Source organism: Puma concolor, chromosome F2 (assembly GCF_028749965.1).
Source record: "Puma concolor isolate L17-30 chromosome F2, mPumCon1.1.hap2, whole genome shotgun sequence".
NCBI classification, from domain to species: Eukaryota; Metazoa; Chordata; class Mammalia; order Carnivora; family Felidae; genus Puma; species Puma concolor.
Genome location: NC_141684.1, coordinates 18238873 through 18265987, shown reverse-complemented (window position 1 = coordinate 18265987; position 27115 = coordinate 18238873). Strand labels below are relative to the sequence as shown.

The 27115-nt window shown below is 37.7% G+C and overlaps 1 long non-coding RNA gene across 1 annotated transcript in view; it reads right to left on the bottom strand.

The window, feature by feature from the left end:
* Positions 1-5768: 5768 nt before the first annotated feature.
* The window catches only part of LOC147571864 (uncharacterized), a 95263-nt gene continuing 73916 nt past the window's right edge, over positions 5769-27115 (bottom strand). Inside the window, exons 2-4 of the long non-coding RNA XR_015246628.1 lie at positions 6802-6933; positions 6249-6342; positions 5769-5814 (exon numbers count right to left, since the gene is read on the bottom strand). This is a non-coding gene — a long non-coding RNA (uncharacterized LOC147571864). The remainder of the gene's footprint in view (positions 5815-6248; positions 6343-6801; positions 6934-27115) is intronic.

The window sequence follows — 27115 nt, the reverse complement described above, 5'->3', positions numbered from 1 at the left end:
TTCAGTGACAGTCTTTTTTTTTCACCTAGCACAATGGCCTCAAGATTCATCCATATTGTCATATTATAGGATTTCTTTCTTTCCTTTTTTAAGGCTGCATGGTATTTCACTAATATATACCACTGTGCGTATAAACAACAATTCTGTATTGTATGCTTGTACACTTAAAACTCTGTTGAGAGGGCAGATATTACATTGAGCATTCTTATAAAAATATGTTCTCAGGAAAAAAGTAACATTGTTTTAATGAGACATTATAAGCTGGATAGATGAGGAATGGTAAAGCTGAGCAAAGCTGAGTAAAGCTGAGCTTGCTCAGCTAGGCTGAGCAAATGCAGTGGCATTTTGAATGGGCATTTCAAATCCATTTAGCACCTTGGGACATGGTATTATTTTGTAAATGAGAAAAATAGAGGTGTTAGTGTAGTCAGTGCTTAATTGGAATATTTTAATAGTTTGAATCATATTTTGTTTTTAATAGCATATCTTTCGAGAGGTGTGCAGAGGAATTTTCTACTGATTTTAATAAGGAAATTCATTTATGTTGGGTTTATAATAGGCATGCCTCCCCCCAAATACAGTAAAAAGCAATAATCATCTGTATAATTTTTAGACATTATATTAGAGAAAAACATTTGTTGAGTGATATGCAGAGTCTAATCTTTGCTAATATTTTTGCTTATGGTAGGAATACAATAGGAAAAGATAGATGTATTTTTAAAAATTTTAACAGAGGCTTTTGCCTGCACACATTAAGCCATTTTAAAAGTGTGAAACCTGGGCTGCCTGGGTGGCTCAGTCAGTTGAGCGTCTCTTGATTTCGGCTCAAGTCAAGACTCCAGGGTCTTGGTATCAAGCCCTAAGTTGGGTCCCATACTGAGCACAGAGCCTGCTTAAGATTCTTTCTCTCTCTCCCTCTGCCCCTCTCCCTTACTCACACACACTCTCTCTCTAAGATAAACTTAAAAAATAAATAAAATTACTCCTACTTAAAAAAAAGGTAAAAGTGTGAAATCTAATCAATCACTAAATATTTTGCAATCTTCCTATAAATTACATGTTTTGCTGAATTAGGCACATTTCCCCCCAAATTTCAGTTTTTAAAATTAATTTTTAAATATTTATTTATTTATTTATTTATTTATTTATTTATTTATTGTTTATTTATTTAATATATGAAATTTATTGTCAAATTGGTTTCCATACAACATCCAGTGCTCATCCCAAAAGATGCCCTCTTCAATGAATTTTTAAATTTTAAATGGAGCCTTCGGAATCATACATTAAGAGAGAAACATCACATTTTGCTAAACTTGTACTATTAGTCATGGAGTGAAAATTTTAGATTTAGACATTTGGTTTCTACTTGTCTGGTTGGTAGGGAACTCATTCATTAGCTCCTTTCATGTTTTTGTTTTTGTTTTTTTTTTTTTCAACGTTTATTTATTTTTGGGACAGAGAGAGACAGAGCATGAACGGGGGAGGGGCAGAGAGAGAGGGAGACACAGAATCGGAAACAGGCTCCAGGCTCCGAGCCATCAGCCCAGAGCCCGACGCGGGGCTCGAACTCACGGACAGCGAGATCGTGACCTGGCTGAAGTCGGGCGCTTAACCGACTGCGCCACCCAGGCGCCCCTCCTTTCATGTTTTTTATCAGTTACCTGAACAGCTGAAAAATATGAGAATGGCAGATTTTCTTCTAATTGTAATAGACTAGAATTCAATGAGATAATTCACATATGATAGCTTGGGGTTATGTGTGTTTAAATCAGTGTTGTGGAGGATGGAAAGTTAAGTCCAGGTGTGTGAACCTCCAGGCTACTGGAGACAAGAGGCAGTGGTAGGGAGGCTGACCTGGCAAAGTAGTGTATCTGACACATAGGGAGGAGATTATCTCTTGTTTGAAAAATTACTTATAGTAGTTAAATATTTTATATTCAGTAAATGAGTAAAAGGTGTTATTTTCATAATGAAGATTAAGGGAAAAATTTAACAAAAATGTTTGAGAATTACTAAATAGTCTGTTAAAACCACTCTAGGTTAATAGGCTCAAAAATCAAATATTATTAACAAATTTCTGGTAGCTTTTCCTCGATATCACCATAAAGACATTCCTCTGTCACTTGCCTCGGCATGGAGGGTTTATTTCTTCTACATCTCTCTCCCACCATATTAGCAAGTTGCACTGGATGAAAATTGTGTTGGGCAAGAGAGTCATTAACCTCCTAGGGAGAACAAGTGCCCACCCACAGCAGAGTGGAAAAAAGTCAAATTGTGGAGTCAGAAAACTCTGGGTCAATATCACAAATCCACAATCACAATTTTATTGTGCTATCTTGGGTGAGTTACTGTCTACAAATTTTTAATTCAATATTAAAATAAGTTTGATAACCAGATCAAAGGTAATTTTTTGAGGATCCATGAGAAAACTACTTGAAAAGAGGTATATGGAAGATCTATTTTCTTTGAAGCTTAAAAACGCATAATTATATTATCAGTAATAACAACAGTAATAGTATTATTACAGTAATAGAATAGCAATAAGAAGAGTAGTAATGATAATTCTTGTTCTCCATAGTCACCCTTGACAATGACTGTTTGGGAATGGAAAAAATCATAAGAATAAATCAGTTAATCATGAAACTATGAAGCAAATATGCAGTCTTTATTCTTGAGGTAGCCTTCAAGCAGCAAAGTAATCCATATTCTGGTACTCTGAAGTGAAATGTTAAATATCCTCTTCAAGAATATAATCTATTTCATTAATGTAAACAGAACCAGGGAGGATTACAGTTTTTTCCTAAATATTATTTTCTTTATTATCAAATACTTGTTTTTGTTTGTTTTGGGGGAGAGATGCGTATGCATGTGTAAGAGACAAACTCAGGGCCGGTCTTTCCTTCAAGACAGAAAAAAAAAAAAAAAAAAGGAATGCTGGAAGGCTCCAGGAACCAGACTGTTATGCCTCACACATATTTAAGATCAAATTGCCCACTGTTTGAGATGTGTAATGGTGGCTCCTCCAATCGACTGTAAGATCCACAAGTACAAAGAACATGTTTTTTCTTTTTAAAAAAATTTTTTTAACGTTTATTTATTTTTGAGACAGAGAGAGACAGAGCATGAATGGGGGAGGGGCAGAGAGAGAGGGAGACACAGAATCCAAAGCAGGCTCCAGGCTCTGAGCCATCAGCCCAGAGCCCGACGTGGGGCTCGAACTCACAGACCGTGAGATCGTGACCTGAGCTGAAGTCGGATGCTCAACCGACTGAGCCACCCAGGCGCCCCAAGAACATGTTTGTTCTTGTTTCATTTTGTTGTTATTGTTTATAATCCCAGAATACCTGCTATTTGGCACAATGGCTGGTACTGGAAATTATATCTGTTGAATAAATAGATGTCATAATTTCAAATGAGTGAATATCCACCGGTGAATATACCTTGAGTAAATAGATGTTGCCTTCTACATTCAGACCTGGAGCAAAACCGAGTTGCTCCTGAGCTTGCGGAAGAAAGTTCTCTCATTTGGGGCTAAGAAGAAGTTGAATCTGGACCCCAACTAATAGAAATGAAAAGTGGCTTTATTACTGGGAATTAGTTTGTCTTTAGCTCACAGAACCAGCAGGGGTTGGGATGGGCCTATGAGGGTGGATTTGGTCTTTATTTCTTAAGAATATTCGTTTGTAGTAGCAAAGTTTTCAACTAATGAATTATTCATCTGCTTTATATATGTGTATGAAAGTAGATAACTATATAGTTATATACAGTATATCTACACATGGAGTTATAGAATTAACTATGCTTCAACCAATAATCTTAAGATTTAAAAAAAATACAATAGCCTTGAATTAGTAGCAATTAACTGAAGGTATCAGTTTTTAGGTGCTTTTCGGAGAGTCAGACCAATTGGAGAGATGAGTGAAATACAGGAAAAAGTTACAGAGTGTAAACATAGTTTTGAGGGGAAATATCAGAAGCTGCTCCAGGAGAGGAGCCTGGAAGGATAGAGGTTTGTATTTACTAAAGTTTAAGTATGTGTGAAAGGAAAATGTCACCTTGTTTCTAAATACAGGCTGGTGAGATCTGAGGATGCATCCATGGCATACCTGGCGTTCCTAGAAAGACAGTGCCTGGCATGTAGCAGATCCTTCTATGGTGGTCATCATTGCCACTATTACTTTGTTTGTAATTATTAGTCTGATTGGTGTTATTATTTTTATGACTATTACTCTGATTCACCTTGTGTCTGGCCAGATAATACGTATAAAAGCACTTATTCAATATCCTGCACTTCTGTTGTTGTGATAGATGCTAAAGTTTGATAACACCTACAGTAAAACATGTAAATTCAGCCTTCCAGATAAGATACGTTCAGAAAAGATGTCATCAGCAAAGAAATAAAACAAATAATAAAAGAGAAGTTTATTTACTACTACATGCTAGGGATGCTCATTCTGTTTCACCTAGTGCTCTTAAGTCATGACAAGTTCTGGAAAGATGCGGTCATGGGCTCCCAGAGAGAAGTCATCTTGTCTCCAGTTGAGGCTAAGACAAAAATCAGAAGATTTATCATAGCAGTTTTGCAGCCCACAGAACCTAAGGTTGAATGGACACTTATAGAGTGAGAAATGAGAGGCAGGACATGGATTTCAGGTCTTACTGTTTTGCCAAAGAAAACAAATGTCATTTCACTTCTTCTTCTTCGTGTGTGTGTGTGTGTGTGTGTGTGTGTGTGTGTGTGTGTGTGTCTGTGTGTGTGTCTGTTTTAACAGAGATATAAACAATTGTAAGGAAGCTGTTATTGCTGCGAAGGGATCCAGATAGTGAAAATTCATGGAAAAATGAGGCATCTTTTTCAAGGTCCATAAATTTCCAATTCCTTCCCCAAGAGTTGAGAACAAGTGTGCTTCTTCAATGTGCAGGGTGTCCTAATTAGGAAATGAGCTAACAATTTCCTTTTGAGTAGCCCTCTGTGTTGCTGACTATCTGAAGCAGAAATGTTCAGAGAGGCCAAATCTGTGCTCATGTGCAATGTGGAATGACAACACAGGAGACAATATTTTGGCCAATAAATTCAGGCCAAACCATTTTTTTGGATGAATTATGCAAAGAGAATATAAATCTTCTGTTTTCCTTATATGTCGAGCCAGCATTCCTTGAAGAGAAGTATTTTATATCTTTCTTTTAAATCATAAACTTGTCAATGGAAAGGAGGAAGGGACTCTAGAGATATAAAGCTTAATATCTTTTCTCTCAGAAGATGTAATTAAAGGCTTATTAAGTGGTTTTTCCAAAGTCTTGTTTATGCTTATTACCATCCTAGTATAAAAGGGAAAGATGAATTGACTTTCATAAGGAATGTTTTAGGAACAGCAAAACCCAAAACTGTAAGCTTTAGCTCATGTTTCCAAATGGAAAATGTATTCTTCTCTGGTTACTGAACAGGTGCTCACCATAAATGCTTACTACAAGCTAAAAAAATTACTTATATGGAACTGGAAATGGAAAAAGTGAGCTTAAGTATAAACCTTCAACTCTGAAGTAATTAAGCGGTGGGAAAAATTTTAAAGGTAATCAAATTAGAAATTTGTATAAGCAATCTGGAGAATAGTGAGCTTCGAAATGGGAAGGGTTTACTTAAGTAGTTAGTATGTGGAAAGTACACAATTTATAAAGAGGTTAATGCAAATATCAAAAAAGGAAAAATGTGGCTTACCATAGGGTAAAGAGAAAACTGAGAGTATATTATTAATTTATTTATTCACTCACCAAATATATCTTGGCACGCATCAGTACTGAAGACTGCCCGAGGTTCTAGAAAAAAAAAATAGTGTGCCAAAATGAAGGAAAATAACATTTAGAATTAACATCTGGGGGAAAATAAGCTTTCATAGACTTCCACATCTACCCAGGACCCCGACTGTGAAAACAAAATCTGATGAACACAAGAAGATGTGTTGTATAAAGGCTGTCTGCCCTTCTCTTTTAAATTGGTGAACTTCAGGATATATTTTATTTGCAGTTTTTAGGGTTTTGTGATTCTAAGGATCTCAGAAGAATGGATAAATCAAAGCTAAAATCTAGACCAGATGCAAAGGACAAGTGCTGTTTTCTCTTGGCCTAATGTATTGAAAGCATGCTATCGGGGATCTTTGACCTATTTCTGTCAATTCAGAGAACACAACTATCATAGAGGAAAACCCTCTATTATGTATCCTTCATAGCTACCCGAATATACTCCACATTACCTTATGGTTACAGGATTCTTGATCTTCTTCTACCGTTGTGTTGATCTTATTGTTACCAGATGTTTGGCCCTGTGCCTCGGGTTACCCAGGTTCACTGGCCCAACAAACAAAACAAAATTGGAATCATATTGAGTACATACATTTGGTGAAATAATGATATGTAAGAGAAATGAGAAGGATAGTGCCAAAGGGAGAAAAATTGAAGTGCTGCCTTATGAGGGCAGAAACACAAATGCCAAGAACATTTAAGAACCAAACTCAGCATTCTAAAGAAAGCTTTAATGTGTGAGCAAATTCCAGTGGCTACCAGGACAAACTATACTTTTTATGTGATTCGCAAAGCTTTGTTTTAAGGCACTGGGAGAAGAACGGACTGCGTAAGCGATGAAATGCACATTCCCTTCACGTCCAAATACCCATCGCAGTGATATTTGTCCCAGTGCGTCTGCATGAAATTAGATTTTTAATACATTTTTATATTTATGTTAGATTGATCTTGGCAGATGGTTTTTAGTAAGTCACAACATTCAGTAAATCATACCAAACAACTTACCTTGCAGCATAGACTTCACTGTTGCTCAAATAAACGATAGCTGTGTGTTTGGTTACTCAAGAGAAGGATTTTCAGACTGTCCGTGCCAGCCCTACTGACTGCTCTTCATCTGGCCTCTTGAATTCCTACCTCCTGAAAGATGACAGGTAGGCGCCATCAATGACATATGTGGGGTAATGGAAAAGAATGTGCCACTTGGAGCCAGACTACTACTGGTAGACTAATAGCCCTGCCATTTCCAAGCCGTAGGACTTTAGCCATAGGACTTCCAAGGCATAGGACCAATACCTCCTTTCAGTTCTAGTATTTTTATCTATGAAAAGGGGATTGTAATATACTCCTTATCTAACAAGGTAGGTGTGATGACCGAGTGAGAACATGTGTGGAAAAAACTTTGTAAATGAGGAAAGAGCTTACTACTGCAAACTGTTTGCAATGTGCAAAAATAACTTTTAAATTTGAAACTTGAAATCAAGTACATTTGACAGTGTACTATTAATATTTCAATAAGTGTTTCAGAGACATTTAAACACATCCTGTCACTTGCTTCAGTTTATTTTTGATTCCATTTGATTTGAGAGAAACTTGAATACTTGTTGTTATAATGCCCATTGAATTAAATATTCAGAAAATACCAGGGGCTAAGGACAAGTGTTAAGCTGCTCCATGTTTCCACTGAGATGAAATTCTGGGAGATACAATTTATAACAAAAGCCAGAATTATGGCCTTTGACTTCCCAATTACAGAGACAATCTTCTAGAACATAGAAAGGTGTTTAATCATTTGTGTGCATGTGTGTGTGTGTACACTTGCACTCGCGCGTGTAGCAAAAAACACATTATGTTAAATATACCATCTTAACTATTCTCAAGTATACAATTCAGTAGTGTTAAGTGTTGTCACATTGTCATGCAGATCTCTATAACTTTTTCATCTTGCAAAACTGAAACTGTATGTTTATGAAACACTGATTTTCCTTTTCCTCTCCCCACAGTCCTGTTTCTATGCTTCTGATTACTTTCGATACTTAATATGTGTGGAATCATATAGTATTTGCCCACTTGTAGCTAGCTTATTTTGTTTAGCATAATGTCCTCAAGGTCCATCCATATGTAACATGGAACAGTATTTCCTTCTATTTTAAAGCTACATAATATACTGTTGAATGTATATTCCACATTTTCTTTATCCATCCGCCCATGAACATTTGGTTTGTTTCAATCTCTTGGCTATTGGAATAATGCAGCAGTGAACATGGGCTGTGCAAATACCATTTTGAGATCCTGCTTTTAGTTCATTTGTTGCATCGTCTGCTAATTCTATTTTTAAAGGTTTGAGGAACCTCCATGATGCTTTTCATAAAGGCTACACCATTTCTTATTCTCACCAATAGTGCACAAGGATTCCAATTTCTCCACATCCTTGCCAACACATGTTATTTTCTGTTCTTTTGATAGTGGCCATCCTAATGGATGTAAGGTAATATCTCATTTTGGTTTTGATTTGCATTACTGTTATGATTAGTAATGTTGAGCATCTATTCACATGCTTGTTATCATTTGTATATCTTCTTTGGAGAATTGCCTATTTAAGACCTTTGCCCATTTTTTAGATTGAGTTATTTAGTTTTTGCTTTTGTGGAGTTTTTGTCTGTTTGGGGTTTTTTGGAGCTTTGTTTTTGTTTTTTGCTTTTGTTTTGTTTTGTTTTTGCTATTGAGTTGTATATGTTCCTTGTATATTTTGTGATATTAATCCGTTATCAAATATAAGATTTGCAAATATTTTCTCCCATTCCATAGGTTTATAGGTTAGCTTTTCACTCTATTGATTATTTCCTTTTAACAAAATTTTTTTAACGTTTATTTATTTTTGGGAGACAGAGACAGAGCACGAGTAGGGGAGGGGCAGAAAGAGAGGGAGACACAGAATCTGAAGCAGGTTCTAGGCTCTGAGTTGTCAGCAGAGAGCCCAACGCAGGGCTCGAACTCACAAACTGAGAGATCATGACCTGAGCTGAAGTCGGACACCTAACCAACTGAGTCATTCAGGTGCCCTCAATTGTTCCTTTTGATGTACAGATGTTTCTAAGTTTGATATTGTTAAAATATCCATACTACCCAAAGTTACCTACAGATTCAATGCATCCATATCAAAATTTCAATGGTGTTCTTTGCAAAATTAGAAAAAAATATCCTAAAATTCATATGGAATCTCAAGGGAGCCTGAATAGCCAAAATAATCTTGAAAAAGAACAAAGTTGAAGGCCTCACACTTCCTGATTTCAAAACATCTTATACAGTAATCAAGACAGTGTGGTTTTGGCATAAAGACAGATATATAAACCAATGGAACAGAATAGAGAGTCTACAAATAAACTCTTACATATATGGCCAAATGATTTTCGACAGAGTGACAAGACTACACAATGGTGAAAGCATGATCTCTTTGACAAATGGTGTTGAGAAAACTGGATATTCACATGCAAAAGAAAGAAGTTGGACCTTCACTTTATACTATACACAAAAATTAACCCAAAATGCATTAAAACCCTAAATATAAGACCTAAAACTATAAAAACCCTAGAAGAAAACAGAGGAAAGGTTTAGGACATCAGATTTGGCAATAATTGCTTGGATATGACACCAATAGCACAGGCAACAAAAGCAAAAACAGACAAATGGCACTATATCAAACTAATACACGTTTTAAATTCACAAAAGTACAGTGTCATGAAAATTATGGTATGAAACCTCCTAATATATCAAATAACCACAGTAGAATACACTCTAAATTACATAGTGGCCTGTTGGCAAAGCACTGGGGGAAATGTTGGCTTTGGCTAAGTGAAGTCAGAAGGGGTGGACATGACCTGAACCCATGTGTGATGGTGTAGAGACCCGAGACCATAAGATCCAAGTGAGGAGGTTGAAGTAATCCGATTTGGCTGGAGCACAGAAACATGTAAGTGAAAGAGACTGCAACCTGCCCTCCTTTCTAGGGGACGTCATATAGAGTTCTCATACCTTATCTCACAAATCATTACAGCCCAAAGTAAGTACACTTATTTCTGCTTAGTTCCTCTCTATCTTCATTTATGACACATAACATAAAACCTTTATTCATTTCCACATTTCATGAGTACTTGTTATATGGGAGAGGGCTAGGACTACACTGAGATATAAATTTTATAAAATCCATATTCCCTGTTGTCTATATTTTATTATATAAAAGCCTCTTTGAGTTCTTAAATCTAGTTCACTCGTAGATTTAGTGAGTTTCTGGTATCTATCAGGCCACATGAAAGGCACTGGGAGTACAAAGACAAATAAATTGAAGCTCTTTTTATTTGTGTCCACAGATTCTCCTTACAATGTTTTATCTTTTCTCTGAGTCAGGCTCCGTCCTCCGTTATATGGCCCTGTATGAGATGCAATGCTCTTCTCAGTGTCTTACAAATGGAATTTACTACAAATATTTATATGTGTTAAATTCAATAGACACCCACAGAGCAACTCTATGTGTGAGGCATCAGTGCACACGAGACATGTGAAGGTAAAGAAGGTGTCACCTCTCCCCTTGAAATATGAAAGAAAGAAATGATGGCATAGGAGTTTCTAGGGCTTGTCTTCCAAGAAACATCATTTTAAATGGCTATCTGCATGTGAAAATACGATCAGGAGAGCCAAGGATTCCAAATGAGAGATTATGGCACCTGAAAAAAGCATAGAAGTAAGGAAAAAGACCCACTGAAGAGGGTAAGAAAGATAAATTCCCACTAGTCTCGTCACCCCTACCCCAAGCCCAGGCAGCCCAATGCAGAGAGATACTCCCTTCCAGTGGGAGGAGACTGGGACGGGCACCTGACTTTACCATGGATCCCGGAGCTGGCCTGTCCCAGCACCAGGCTAACTCCTGTAGCCCGAGGTGGCTCCCTGCAGACTCCTGCAAAACCAGACTTCCGTCACCCAGTGCTTTCTGTCTCCAGTAGCATCAGGCAGCTTCTGGGACCCCAGTGATTCCTGCAAACGCACGCCCCCAGTTCACACTAGCACCTGCTGTCTCCAGTGGCCCCAGACAACTTTAACAGCCCAGATGGCTCCTATGGCACCAAGCTCCCAGTAGGCTCCTGTGAATCCAGGCTCCCCGGCAGTGACTGCCAACTGCAGTGGTCCCAGGAGGATCCTTTAGCTTTCTCAGCTCCAGGCTCCCAGAAGCCCTCATGAACCTAGGCCCTCAACCCATCAGGGCACTAGACACCTTTAGTAGCCCCAGGAGTCTGGTGAAGCCCCAGGCAGCTTTGTGGGGAATCAGCTTAGAAATTCTCTGAGCTGGCACCAATGGGTTAACAAGGCATGAAGAATTGGAAAGCCATAGGATGAACATACCCAAGTTTGGGTAAAACAAGATTAGGTAAATAAGATTAGGTAACCAGGGCAGAGGCCCCCAGTATAGGACAAATGGGGCAAAGGTCCCCAGTATAGGACAAACAGGGGAAAGGCCCCCAGTATAGGACAAAGGTATAGGACGACAGCAGAAAGCTGCTTTCACAGGAAGGAAGGACCAAATTAGGTAAACAGGTAAATAGGGCTATAGACCTCAGCGGGGAGAAGTTGCCCAGAAGGGAGCTAATTAGCAAAAGAAAGATGCCTTGTTGACCCTAATGTAGCATGCTCTCTCCTTCTTGTCCCCTAGACCAGTTTAGGTAAACAGAGGTGGGGCCTCATGTTTGTTGTAAACAACCTTCCACCCAGCACCAGAACATTGTTTTGTATTGACCCAAACCCCTGACACGGCATATCTTCAAAACCCCCTTTTCCCCCCACGCCCACGAGTTAATGTTCACGGTTTCATTGTCTCTGTGCATGCCCATCACACCTGTAAGCCTTCTGATCCTAATAAAAATGGAGCCAGGACCCTTACTCGGGGCTCTTGTCTCCTCCTGGACATTAGCCTCTCTCGCATTTCCAATCTTGTGTCCCGCTCTCTTGCTGGACAAGAGAGAACTCCAGACCCAGAGTCTATGACACAGCTTCCATGGCACCAGTCTCCAGCAGGCTTCCACAAACCCAGTTTCCTGGCCACTCAAGTGCCAGTCGGGCCCCAGGCCTACAGCAGCTTCTGTGATGCCAAGCTCCCAATAAGCCCCCACAAACTCAAGCTCTCAGCCAGGCCCAGCAGTAAGCCAATTACCATGGATAGAAGCTTTCAATGCACCCCAGTGCCAGGCTCACCCCATGGACTTAGATGTCAGACAGGCTCCTGCAGATCCAGGCTCCCACCTGCTTCACTACCAAGTGAACCCTGTGGTCACAGCCTTAAGGTTGCCTCCCACAGACACAGGTTTCCACCACCCCAGTGCTAGATCAGCCCCTGCACACACAACCTCCAGGTTGACCCCTGAGGCCTCAAGTTATAGGCCTCACTTTCATCATCTGTAACAGAAAGACAGTACAGAACATTCTTCTCTCAGATAATCTGGTTGTACAACCAGCTACTATATATAAAGATTTTTGAATGGTGCTTGGCACTGGTAAATGTTCAATAAACGTGAAATGTGTTTTCTTTTTTTTTTTTCCAAACTTAAACGCTTGCAAATGTGGGAGCATGATTTATAAAGAAATACATTTCCACTTTGTTTTTATTGCTGTCAGAGATTTAACAGCTCACCCCATTTTCTCTATGAGAATAATAAACTCTCCTGCTCTGGAGTGTGAGATTCCTTGGCCCAAAGGTAGAGTAATAGAACTTGGTGAAGACTGAATGTGAATGCTGAAACTCATCAGGTGTTGTGAACCATACTGTCTGAGAGGAGAATGTGTGGGCCATGGATATATGCTGATTCACTTAGAGGAGACAGAACCACATTCCCTGAATGAAACAGATGCTTGACCACAAAGGAGACATTAACTCAAATCATGTGCCAGAAGAACACCTGGGTATTGAACAGTTAGGTATTGGGCCTTGGAAACTGCAAAGAAAGTTGTAATGGCCAAGTGGCATGGAGAAAGTGGTTTCCATGGGAAGCATAAAACTCATACACTAATCCTGAAGTACACTACACAACCTTTGACAACACGGTTTCTATATGACTAGAATTGATAGAAAACTGTAAACTCTTTCCCCCCAAATGTTCTACATTGCATAAACTCCAGCATTTATGTGTTCTGCTGTGAATCACAGAGAGAGTTTGGATCCCCAACACATGGATGAACTCCTATTTCCTGCCAAATTTGAGAAATATTTATTTTGATAAGAATCAATTGGGGCGCCTGGGTGGCGCAGTCGGTTAAGCGTCCGACTTCAGCCAGGTCACGATCTCACGGTCCGTGAGTTTGAGCCCCGCGTCAGGCTCTGGGCTGATGGCTCAGAGCCTGGAGCCTGTTTCCGATTCTGTGTCTCCCTCTCTCTCTGCCCCTCCCCCATTCATGCTCTGTCTCTCTCTGTCCCAAAAAATAAATAAACGTTGAAAAAAAAAAAGGTTTAAAAAAAAAAAGAATCAATAATGTGATTATTTTTATATGAGAATCATAGAGCATAATTATACCCATTATATTTAACAACCTAAAGACCCTGGAAAAATACTCTATCAGGCCCATGCCAATGTCATGTTATACAGCATGGCCTGCTTCACTTGGTGTGTCTGTTCTTTATTGTGATGTGATGTGTGATGGAAGAGATGAGTGGAAATGAAACTAGTAACATCAAATGTTTTTTTTTTTTCTCCACAAACACCAAAACAAAGATTCAATAAGTTGGGACCACGTTGGGTCCAAGGTCATGCTTAATTAAAATGAAGGGAGCCCTGGAGCATGAGAAAGACCCCTGTTCAGATGACTAACTAAAAAATTAAATGGTCACATGTGAAAAAAGAAATGACAACACTAGCAACATGTAGTCATATTGCATCAGGAAAGCTTTACCAGCCAGGCTGAGTGAGAATTCCAGAGGTGACACAGTTACTTTGTGTACTAGTGGAGGATGTGTTGCCAAAAACCAGAATGCCAGCACGAGGTTGAGTTTGAATCCCAATTCTGTCATTTACTAGTTGCACATCTTTGGGTGAAATATTTTGTCATTCAGCTTTCATTTCGTTTATAGTAAAACTTGGGATAATAACGGTCAATTGGGCAGAATTATTATAAGAGTTATATTAATGTAAGAGTTAATTCACATATGAGAGTTCCTCACTCAGTACGTGGCCCATTTTAGGAACTCAAATTAATTTGGTTTCGTTCAGTTGAAAACATTCCAATCAGAAGTAATTTTTTAAAAAATGCTGATAAAACATTTGGTTGCTCTGGTGTTTTCTAGACGTGTTGGATTGACTCTTACTTTCCAACCAGATGTTGGATGTTATGGATTATATGTTTAAGTGTGCAAGGACATGTGAGGATTATATGTCTAACTGTGAAAGGACAGCCAATAATGCACTGTCCAAATAGATACATATGCAAAGACAAAAACAACAAATTGGACCTAAAGCATTATAGAAGCTCTGAATCTTTCTTGTACATTTTGTTACGTGTTCTAGGAATTTTAATTTGTGGAGAGGCTGAAGAGCATGAGTTTGATTTTTAAAGTTGCTTGTGTAACATTCAGCTTGTTACACAGGAGCAATGAGGTAGGGCGGATGATCTGGAGGGAAGGACAAGGTGGAGCTACCAAGTGCTAGTTGTGCATGTTAGACTAGTGATTTGAAAGAATAAAAAAACCTATCAGAGAGACTAGTATTTGGATGTGGGCTTCACAGAAGTCATTCAACAGCTGGGACAGAAGTACAAATAGCATCATATAAGTAAAATGTCATTTAATCTTTTCATCTCTTCTTTCTTTTTCCTGCTCCAGACTTAGAAGACCAGGGAAATGGGGTGTGGAGAGTATAAAAAGGCCAGAGAAGAAATTAATCACATTCCGCTTTTCCACATCAGGTGACTAAGCTTGGGTCAGACACACACTGGAAGTAAAGGGGTTGAGGGTGGGGAGAACAAGAGGAAAAAAGAAAGGGAAGAAATAAACTAAATAGGAGATTGAATTATAATGACTAGATCACAGTTTAATAGTAATATATTTCTTTTTTAATATATAAAATGGGGCTGTTATAATAACACAAAGTGCCCCAAATCTTTTTACAGCTTCCTGATGTTCTAAACAGAGACAGGGATTAGGTCTGAAGGGCTGTGGTGAAATATAAAACTATAGCTGATTAAACCTCACTAAGACTTGATACATTAATAAGCCCTTTACAAACATATTCCAGAAAATTTCTGAGAAAATTTCTACTATGTTCATGATTGTTGCCAAAGAACTAACATCTGCTCTCGACAACTTTGACACACAAACACTTACCTCTCTGTACTATGACATCAATTGATACAAGTGCAATGACACCTATAATATTTTTAGTAGTGAGCTGGAGCTGGCCCACATCAACTTGCAGGAACCAGCTGTTAAATTTTCAGAAATTTTGTAAGCTAGTAGTTAAATTTAGTAAAAATTAGATTATGTTAGGTATAAGCTTACAATCAAATAAACTATATTAAAAATAAAGGTAGTAAACACTCAAAACTCATCACTTTCTACTTATTTTTACTACATATCACTATCATCTATACTCGAGTTTATTTATGAGTACTATATTTATACAGTAGAAATAGTTTATAAACACCATTATAATGCATCTCTTTCCAATTCCATGTTCATTGACATCATGTTGGTAGCTTGAAAGCAGTAAGACTATACCACAGATATCAGCAAATGCTAGAAAACAGGTTTCTTCATTTTCTGTTTTGTTTTGTTTGTTTGTTTTTTCCTGGAAAGCTAGTTTTTACATCACTCGTGATCCCTGATTAATTCTCTTTCAAGAGTTCTTTCATACCTCCACATTATTTTAGGAATTGCCTACACATTTTGTTCATTAAAAATCCTTACATCTCTTTCCATTTCAACATACTGAATCTCAACATTCCCTCCAAGAAGTAGGTAAATATTCAGAAATTGTACTACTGTGAGGAAGTTTTGTGAACTAGCAATATTGTGCTATTCTAAAAATAGGCTTGAATGGTTCTTAAAGGAAAAAACTGACTTTTAATAAAAAAGGGATCTCTAGCCTATGAAACCTCATTGTGAAACAAAGAAAATGTTTAATGCTAAAGACTTTTGTTCATAATTCACTTGTGAAAATAGAATAGAGCATATATGTATATGTAGTATACATATATATCATTTTTATATTATTGTCAAATGACTTAAAGACCAATATAATTAGACAATCTTGAAGAAACAAGAAAATGATTATCAGAAAAAAATAAATAGCGGGCAAATATTCAATGAAATATTCGAAGTGCTAAAAAATACTATAAATCTAGAATTCTGGGGCGCCTGGGTGGCTTGGTCGGTTAAGCATCCGACTTCGGCTCAGGTCATGATCTCACGGTCCGTGGGTTTGAGCCCCGCGTCGGGCTCTGTGCTGACAGCTCAGAGCCTGGAGCCTGTTTCAGATTCTGTGTCTCCCTTTCTCTCTGCCCCTCCCCTGTTCATGCTCTGTCTCTCTCTGTCTCAAAAATAAATAAACGTTAAAAAAATTTTTTTAAATCTAGAATTCTATATCCTGTATAATTATTTATATATTTATATAAATTTACATATATATTCATATATATGAATATAAATATGTATTCATAAATAGTTTCCTTCTTTTAATTTTTAATTTCATAAAGCAAAAATATATAATTTTGTCTGGTTTATTTTATACATAATGTAATATATATAAATACAAGAGCATGAAAGATCAAGGAGTTCATGGGTTTGAGCCTGGCGCTGGGTTCTGCACTGACAGCTCAGAGCCTGAAACCTGCTTCAGATTCTGTGTCTCCCTCTCTCCCTCCATCCCTCTCTTGCTTGTGCTCTCTCTCTCTCAAATAAATAAACAATTTTTTTAAAAGAATGTTTAAATGCAAACAAAACTATGAAAAGGTTAGAGTGGCTATACTGATAACAAATTATATAGCCCTCAAGACAGACTTGTCTATTTAGAGGTAAAAAGAGAACATTCATAATGAAAAAAAGGGTCAATATACTAGGAAGATATAGCAATTATAAAGATGTGTGAACCTAATAGCAGATCTTCAAAATACATGAAGCAAAAACTGACAGATAAAATGGGAGAAAGCTATCTCATTAGCAGAAGACTGAGATTAAAAATCATGTGATAAGGAGACAGGTACAGAGGAACAGGTGCAAATGGGAATGGAGGTGTCACATCAAGTTTTCTGTACAACCGTCACTTTCACAGTGAAAATGATTTGATAATGATCCTGAGAGGCATTGATTTAGCAAACATTTCTTGAGCATTTATGTGTGGGGCAATAAAGTTAGGGTGATTCTATAGTGGGGAATAAAATAGACATAATACCTGCCAACATAGAATTTAATGTTTCTTTTGTAGGAAGTTGATTTATATAACGACTCCTCTTCAGAAAGAGGAATTCAAGTTGTTCTAGCCAAAAGAGAGGAGAAATGGAGGGATTGACACCAGGCTGGATGAGACCCTAAGAAACCACAAATAGGAAGAACATTGGATTATATATGCCGGAGGACAGGGAGCAGGATAAAAATAAACGAGATATAATCTCGTTTAGCGAGGAAACGGCAATAAGATCAAGAAGACATGTGGTAGCACTATAAAGCCGTTAAAGTGATTGGTGCAATATGAATTACTAAATGGCTATAAAGCAGAGTAGAATTAATAAAAGAAATAGATTCACATAAATACACATATGTAATATAATACAGTACATGTAATATAAATGAAATAGCTATGTTTCAGAAATAGGCAAAGTTTTGAAAACTGCTTAGAAGAAGAGATACAAGGCAGAAAGGCTTTTCTTGGCAAGCGTAGTTAGGTTGAGGGAAGAATATCACAAAGCAAGGCCATATGTAATTTGGGTAGAGCCCTCCCAAGGGGCAATGGTAGCAGATATGTTTGGCAGTGGCTAAGGGAACACAACAGGAAGTGCTGAGAAATGAGGAGAGAGGAGAGAGGGGGCTAGGAAAGAATGCTGATGAATGCTTGAGAACCATATTTTAAATGAAAAGTAGAAATACGAGCAAAAGAATAATTCAAATAAAAATGATATTGGAGAGAAATTATTTTTGCTGCCGTGTCACACATTTGATAATGGATTATCATATCAATAAAAGTGGATCAAATCACATTTTTGGAGGAGTGAATTCCTCTCCCTTACAATGTTTTCATAGTGAGGGAGCTTCTAGTACTGCAACATTCTGGTCTCCTTATTCACTTCTTTTCATGGAAAAGGAGATGACTTACTTGATTGGTGAGGTTTGTAAAAGTAACTGAGCATGCATGACAGAATTCCTTTCTCTCTTAGGTACCCAACTCCTTATAAGAACCCCGAGTTCATCTCTGATCTTCTATGCTATAAATTTTATGAAAGTAGACCTCTAGGAAGGTATTTATGTATGTGGGTATATGCCTATATTTTGGCTGTAATATCAAACTATTTTTACCATACTTCATCTGCTTGACTCTTGTGTTTCTCAATGTTTTTGAACTTGGATGGGGAAGAGGAGTATTATTTACTATGTCTATCAAGCCTTAGGATAATGAATTAAAAATAAAATACAGACAATTTCTTAAACTATTTCAGTTTTAGCTAAAGTATTGAATGTTTAATTATTAATTAGAGATACTCTGGAAACTGGTGAGCATTAGTTATATAAATCTGGGATTCATCATTCTAAAGTAATATTTAAAGCTACAAGTGATTAAATTGTCTAGAAAAATAGAATGGAAAGTTAAGAGGGCCAAAGGAAGAACATTGTTGTTGAAGTCACGGACTATGAAAGTGAAGGAAGTGAAGACAGAAAGGGGTCTATTGATAGAATGGAAGAAAAGTGGGATGCAAAGGTCATGAGTAGGAATAAGGAAGTGAGAGGAAAAAAAAAAAGAAATATGAATAAGTTAGAAAAAGCAATCTAAGCATTTACATATTTAAGTCCAGAACAATTCAGAGCAATGCTTGGGCCATGGATGTGGACAAAGTAGTCATTAAAGTAGAGGAATGGTGGAAGCCACTAGTGCTGAGAAAGACAAGGAAAAAAAAGGATACTGTATTGACTAGTTATTTCCATCACATGCTACTAATTCAGGATGATGGCAGGTTTTTATGTAGAGTAGTTAGATTTCAGCTATATTCCATGTTCTTAAAGAATGAATACCATTCACCATATTTTACCAGGCACTATCTGAAGGCCCTGTTGATTCAACAAACAGGGTTGACAAGGCTATCGATTTCCTTGAGTTTACATTTTGAAGAAAGGATGAAATAATAAATGAATAAAGAAGAAACACATGGTGATGAGTTCCAAGCAGAGAGTTTAAATAGAGCAACGTGATATAGAATGACAGTCTGGCTTCTTTAAATTGGTTCTCAGAGAGGGGCGCCTGGGTGGCGCAGTCGGTTAAGCGTCCGACTTCAACCAGGTCACGATCTCGCGGTCCGTGAGTTCGAGCCCCGCATGGGGCTCTGGGCTGATGGCTCAGAGCCTGGAGCCTGTTTCCGATTCTGTGTCTCCCTCTCTCTCTGCCCCTCCCCCGTTCATGCTCTGTCTCTCTCTGTCCCAAAAATAAATAAACGTTGAAAAAAAAAATTTAAATTGGTTCTCAGAGAGAGGCCGCTGTGCATGTGAGGAAGTCCCTTAGGTTGATAAAAGATAGTGATTGGTTGGGCAGAGTGTGGCATGAGCCACAGAAGAAGCGGGGTTTTGGGTCCTCCAGCCCTGCTGTTCCAGGAATCATTCCAGGAAAAATGATTTGGTTCCTCTTTCTTTTCCCCCTTCTTGAGAAAGGAACCAGCAGTTGCCTCTTAATTTGGTCTTACTTAGTTGCAAGATTATATATATGCCATTATGTCCCCAACCTCATGGAACTAGATCAAACACATTTAAGTCAGGAAGAGGCATAATTAATTACTCAATCTCTTTAGAATATTAGATGCCTACATCATAGCAAGTTACATAGCCTGAGTTGACTTTATTTTCCATTAACTTTAAGAAATGAGGAAATTGAGTCCCTGAAAAAAATGAGTCATTTAAAGCTACATGTTGATTCTGGGGCTCAGCCCAGGCCAAGGTTAAGCTTTCAGATTCTAGTTTAAAGCATTGGAATGGTCAAACTCCTCGAACTAAGCAGAAGTGACACTGCTGGCTATTGCATATTGAATGCCCATGTTGTAGTGGCCACTGAGTAGATTGACAAAGAGAAATTTGACAGGCTGTTAGAATATCCAATGACTGACTAACCGCTAAAATAGATTCAAGGAAAACAATGTCAAATACCCAGAAATACACAATTTGTACTATATTTTAAAGGCACGTTGTGGGCACATCTCACAGAACCAAAATGGCAGTTCATCAAAAGCATACTTATTTGGGCTTTAGCCATTGAGACAATTCTAGATTCCAAAAGCAGTCACTCTAAGTACATATGGTTTTTTGTTTTTGGGTTTTTTTTTTCCCTCATTTCAAGTCCTCTCTGCCTTCTGATTAGTTATCAAAAGTAGTCTCCACCAGCAAAATCAAGGGTGCAAATGTAGCCTTATGTAATAGGAAAATGTCAGAATCATATCTTCCAGGTTATTTAGCAATAGTGAAGGCAAAAAATATCTGTTTTACCAAAGGTAATTAGTGCTTCAGCAAAATTCATGATTTTGGCTGGGAAAGTGACTTAATAATAATAATAATAATCTGAAAGTCTGGCAGAAACTTAGGTAATGATAGAAAGCATGAGCTCTTGATGTTTATTTATGCAGATTTCAAAGGGTCATTGTATGAGGATTTTTTATTATGTTTAAATGTTAGTTTATTTATTTATTCATTGAGTGAGTTAGTAAGCAGGGGAAAGGCAGAGAAAGGGAAAGAGAGAATCTCAAGCAGCTTTCATGCTGTCAGCACAGAGCCTGATGCAGAGCTTGAACTCACGAACTGTTAAGATCATGACCTAAGCAGAAATCAAGAGTCGGATGCTTAACTGACTAAGTCACCCAGGTGCCCCTGTATGAGGATTTTTTTTATGTGCTTGAAACCAAAACAAAAAGTAAAAAACAAAAACAAGAACTTGAGCATTATGAAGAGTGCTTCATTGTTGAAGAGAAAGAATGACAGTTTTATTGATTTATTTTTACAAATGCATTTTCTTTTTATTAAATTTTTAATTTTTAATTCCAGTAGAGCTAACATAGAGTGTTATATTAGTTTCAGGTGTGCAATATAGTAATTCAACAATTCTATACACCATTACTCAGTTCTCATCATGATAAGTGTACTCTTAATCCCTTTCACCTATTTGTACCCATCCCCCCACCACCTCCCCTCTGAGATACTATTTCAACCAGTACCCTCAGTTAAAGTTATTGTTTCTTTTTCAACAAGAACATTTTCTACTTGAAATATACTTCAGAATATATGGTTCTAAAATATATATATATATATATATATATACATATACATATATATATATATATATAACATTCCATCTATGAAATATAGAATACATATTTTCTTCATGTAACCCCTGGTTAATTTACATAGAAATATATACAACAAATACTACAAATTTTAGAAGACTGATATCATACCAAGTATATTTTCCAATCACAATGGTACAAAACTAAAGATCAACAATAAATCAAAGCTGGAAAATCTACAATGTAAATATTTAATATGTAAATATTAAATAACACACTATTGCGTAAGTAATGGGCCAAATAAGAAATCAAACGTCAAATAAAAATATGTCTCAAAAGAAAAAGAAAACACAATATTTCAAAGCCTAGGGGATGCAACTAAAGCAGATGTTAAGTGAAATTTATGCTATAAATGATTGTACTAAGAAAAAAGTTCATATAAACAATTAACATTACACCACAAGGAACTAGAAAAAGAAGAAACTTAGCTGGAATTTAGCAGAGGAAAGAAATAACAAAGAAAAATCAGAAATAAATAAAATAAAGACTAGAACAAAAAATAACATAACATTGAAAGTAATGACCACCTTCTCCAAGAAAAATAAACAAAATTGGCAATGCTTTAACTATATTAACTAAGTTAATAGAAAAAGAAAAAGAAAGAAGTCTCAAAAACCAAAATGAGAAATGGAAGAAAAAAACAATATGACAAATAACCACAGAAATACATAGTGTGATAACAGATTACTATTAATAGTTATATACTAACAAATCAGATAACTTAGAAAAAAAAACACAGATAATTCCTAAAAATGCACTAAAAATTTACTAAGATTGAATCATGAATCTTGGATGCAAGAAACAGGAAATCTTCTTAGACCAATAACAAGAATGAAAGTTGAATTGGGAATCAAAAATCTCCCAGCACAGAGGAGCCCACATGATTGCACTGTATTTGAATTCTACCAAATACTTAATCAAATAATCACAATCTTTATCAAAATCTTACAAATAATGGAATAGAAGGAATATATTCAAAATAATTCCATGAGGCCAGTACTACCCTGATATCAAGCAGGATAAAAACAATACAAGAATTAAAAAGTCTAGTTTATCTGATACACGTATTGCTACTTTTTTTTCTTTCTCAGTGAGGCTGTATTTTATTTTATTTTTTTAAATTTAATTTTATTTTTTAAATTTACATCCAAATTAGTTAGAATACAGTGCAACAGTGATTTCAGGAGTAGATTCCTTAATGCCCCTTACCCATTTAGCCCATCCCCCCTCCCACAACTCCTCCAGCAACCCTCTGTTTGTTCTCTATATTTAAGAGTCTCTTATGGGGCGCCTGGGTGGCGCAGTCGCGGTTAAGCGTCCGACTTCAGCCAGGTCACGATCTCGCGGTCCGTGAGTTCGAGCCCCGCGTCGGGCTCTGGGCTGATGGCTCGGAGCCTGGAGCCTGTTTCCGATTCTGTGTCTCCCTCTCTCTCTGCCCCTCCCCCGTTCATGCTCTGTCTCTCTCTGTCCCAAAAATAAATAAACGTTGAAAAAAAAAATTAAAAAAAAAAAAAAAAAGTCTCTTATGTTTTGTCCCCTCCCTGTTTTTATATTATTTTTGCTTCTCTTCCCTTATGTTCATCTGTTTTGTATCTTACAGTCCTCATATGAGTGAAGTCATATGATATTTGTCTTTCTCTGACTTACTTCACTTACCATAATACCTTCTAGTTCCATCCACGTAGTTGCAAATGGCAAGATTTCATTCTTTTTGATTGCCGGCTACTCTGACTTTCCTTAGACAACCATTTGTGTGATAAATGTTTCTTCACCCCCTCATTTTCAATCTGCAGGTGTCTTCAGGTCTAAAATGAGCCTCTTGTAGGCAGCATATAGATGGGTCTTATTTTTATATCCATTTTGATACCCTATGTCTTTTGATCAGAACATTTAGTCCATTTACATTCAAAGTAATTATTGATATGTGTTTTTTGCCATTTTATTACCTGTTTTGTTGTTGAGAAATCTCCAGATAGCCTTATGGGTTTTCCATTTTAGATTAAGCATTTCTTCTGTCTTGTTGCTTTTAAGATTTTTTATCACTATATTTTGCAAATTTAATTACAATCTGTCTTGGTGTTGACAGGCTTTTGTTGATTCTGATGGGAGCTCTCTGTGCTCCCTGGATCTGGATGTCTATTTCCTTCCCCAGATTAGGGAAGTTTTCTGCCATTATTTCCCTAGAAATGCTTTGTCCACTTTTCTCTTTCTTCTTCTTCTGGGACTCCCATAATACAAATGTTCTTATGCTTGATGGAGTCACTGAGTTCCCTAAGTCTATTCCTGTGTTGCATAATTCTTTCTTTGTTCAGCTTCATTATTTTCCATTATTTTGTCTTCTAAGTCACTAATTTGTTCCTCTGCTTCTTCTAGCTTGCTGCTCATTGCATCAAGCCTGTTTCCAATCTTTTTTATTTCATTCTTCATCCCTGATTCTTTTTTTACTCTTTTATCTCCATTGTAAGAGTCTCACTGATACCTTTTATTTTTTACTCAAACCCAGTGAGTATCCTTATGATTGTTGCTTTAAATTCTCCAACAGGCATGTCAGTTATACCTGTTTCTTAGCTCTCTGGGTGTGGTCTTATCTCATTGTTTCATTTGGGATAAATTCCTCCATCTTGGCATTTTGTCTAAGTCTCTGCCTTCTTCTCTGTGTTAGAAAAGCCACTTATGTTTCCTGCTCATGAAAGTAATGGCCTTATGAGGAAGAGATCATGTAGTGTCCAGGGCCTGACACTTCGGGGAGTGTCTCCAGTGTGCGCTGAATGCAGCCTGCTATTGTGTTTTGGCTGCTCCATCCTTCAGACCAGTTGTCTGCAGAGGTTCTCCTTGCCTGCTGTGGGCAGTGTTTGGTCCCTCACCTGAATATGTTGAGTTTTAAGTAGGTGTTCTCTGGTCTGCTTGTGAAATGAGACCTGACATGAACTCCATCAGAACTGAGGTCCCACAGAACTCTCTGGTCAAGAGACATTGTCCTGCTCTTCTAGGGGAGGGGCCTGCCACAGTGGGACTGAGGAAAGTTGGACGGAGAAGGGCATTCCTACCAGGGCTTGGGGGGCTGGGGAGGGCTTGGTGTTAGCAAGTTAGGCAGCCAGTGACCCTGCTGAGAGGCATCTCCAAGAATGTTAACTTCTCAGGGACTTGCTCCTAGAATAGGGAATAATCTCCCCACTGGGTGCCCCAGGCATTCTTCAGATCACTGTTTCCACACTGTCTGCCCAGGGTTGTTTGTCTGCCTGGAAGGCATTATCCTAGCCAGGCCTGCTGACCTTTAAAGCTCCAGGATTTCAGCCCTGCTGGTTACAAGAACTCATGAAATTCAGCCCCTCTCATTTTCCAAGCCAATGGCCTTTGGCCTTTGGACATTCCCCTGTAGAATCCTATCTCTTTTGCCCTTCTTTGCTACTATGGCTCCCTCCCCTCCACAGCACCCGTGATCCATTTCTCCCCTAAACCATGTCTCTGCACTTCCTACCTATTTCAATGTGGCCTTGTCTCTCCCTTTATTGTGGACTTTGCTCTGTCACTATTCAGCTGATTTCTGGGGATATTTAGGATGATTTGATAGGTAGTTGTGTTCATGAGACAACATAAGCCTAGGGTCTTCCTACTCTGCCCACCTTGGGGAAGCTCAAAGAGTGAGAGTTTTAAACTGAGGATATTGTGCTTGAATCAGAGAAGACATCTGATAACTCCAGCAAGAAGTATGCACATTCCCACTTTAAGCACCTGAAAGGGAAGGACTGGAAGAGGAGGTTGTCAGAAATTGTACAGGTGACCCTTGTTCAACATGGGGGCTAGGGGCACTGACACCTCATACAGTCCGAAATCTGTGTATAACTTTTGACTCCCCCCAAACATAAATACTAATAGCCTACTACTGACCAGAATCCTTACTGACAACAATTAATATATATTTTGTATTGTATATGTATTATATACTATATTACTATAATAAAGCTATAGAAAAAATGTTATTAAGAAAAATCATAAGAAGAGTACTGTAAAAAATCTCTGTATAACGACCTGAACAATTCAGGTTGTTCAATGGTCACGTTGTTCAATGGTCAACTGTATATCTGGTGTCTACTCTGTGTTTATTTGAGGGCCTATAATAAGCTAAAACAAATCTGACTTGGTCTGTGCCCTTGGGAGGTTATAGCCAAAAGAGAAAGATGGGCTCACAAGAAGATATTTTGGGGATGCTTGGGTGGCTCAGTGCAGAGCCTGACAGTATAGGGCCTGCTTGGGACTCTCTCTTTGTCCTCTCTCTGCCCCTCGTGTGCTCTTTCTTTCTCCCTCAAAACAAATCAATAGGAGCACCTATGTGGTTCAGTCGGTTAAGTGTCCAACTTCGGCTCAGGTCATGATTTTACAGTCTATGGGTTCGAGTCCCGCATAGGTCTCTATGCTGACAGCTCAGAGCCTGGAGCCTGCTTCACATTCTGTGTCTCCCTCTCTCTCTGCCCCTCCCCTGTTCACATTCTGTCTTTCTCTCTCTCTCCCTCTCTCTCTCTCTCAAAAATGAATAAACATTAAAAATTAAAAAAAAATATTTTTAAAAAAGAAGATATTTGAATCAAAATATGAACATGGGGCTAATAGAGGTTTTCTGGGGTTGTCAATGGAACACAAAGGGGGACACTTAATGCAGAGAAGTCAGGGAAGATTTCCTTGGGAAGCTATATTAGTAAGAGTTTGTTAATTTTTCCTCACTTGTTTTAATATATGTGATATAGTTAAAATGAAGTCAATGTACCAATCAGTGTTTAGAATAGGAAAGAATCTTAAAAACCATGTATTATCTCCAGATACAGGCAGGTTTAATTCGTGATCCCAAGAAAGTCAATGACAATAACCAAAATAAATTGAGGCATTCCATGGCATGTGAGGTTCCAAGCACATTTTCACAGGTTCTAGAGGTTAACCAGACTAACTGCTTAGTAATGTATTTTGTTTGATTATTACATCACTATTATGAAAAGCCAGTAAAACTAGTCATGAGAGAACCATTTATCCCCCAAGGGTTGGGCTTCAAATGTTTACTAGGACACTTTGCCGATTTTGAAAGAGTGTCTCTCTTGTCCTCTCAAGACTGTCCCTGTTTGCAGCCCACCAAACTGGTTTCATTCAACCTCATTTATGTTAGTGCCTATTAAACTCTCCCAAGTCTATCAGTCAACAAATAATTCTTTGGCAGAGAAGAAGTGTCCTCAAATGATCTTTAATCTGGATAGAAAGGAAGGCTTTGCATGTTAGCTCCAAATCAGTTAAAAATAGATATACATCCACCTACATATTCTCAGTCTATTAGTCCTCGGAGGATTATACAAATGTGTTTGGTACTCACATTCCAGAATGCATCTGGTATCTGTCTCCTCTTTATAGGAATAAATGAGCTCAAATGCTCAGTTACAACAGTTTGGTAAAATGATGTGCACTTAGGTACATGAGCAGCCTACTTTGATGTCAGAGGTACGTTTTTGGATTTTTAGCTAATTTTTGACTTCAGGAACAATCAAAGAAAAAAATCATTTTTCCTACATTGTATTAGTTTCATATTGCTGCTGTAATGAATTAACCAAAAACTTGATGGCTTAAATCAAAAAATTTATCCTACAGTTTGGAAGTCAGAAATCTGAAATGAGCCTTACAGGGCTAAAATCAAAGTGTCAGATCAAGGTTTCTTCTGGAGGCTCCAGGAGAAAACAAATTCTCTTGCCCTTCCCACGTCCCGGCCTACATCTTTGACTCATGGCCTTTC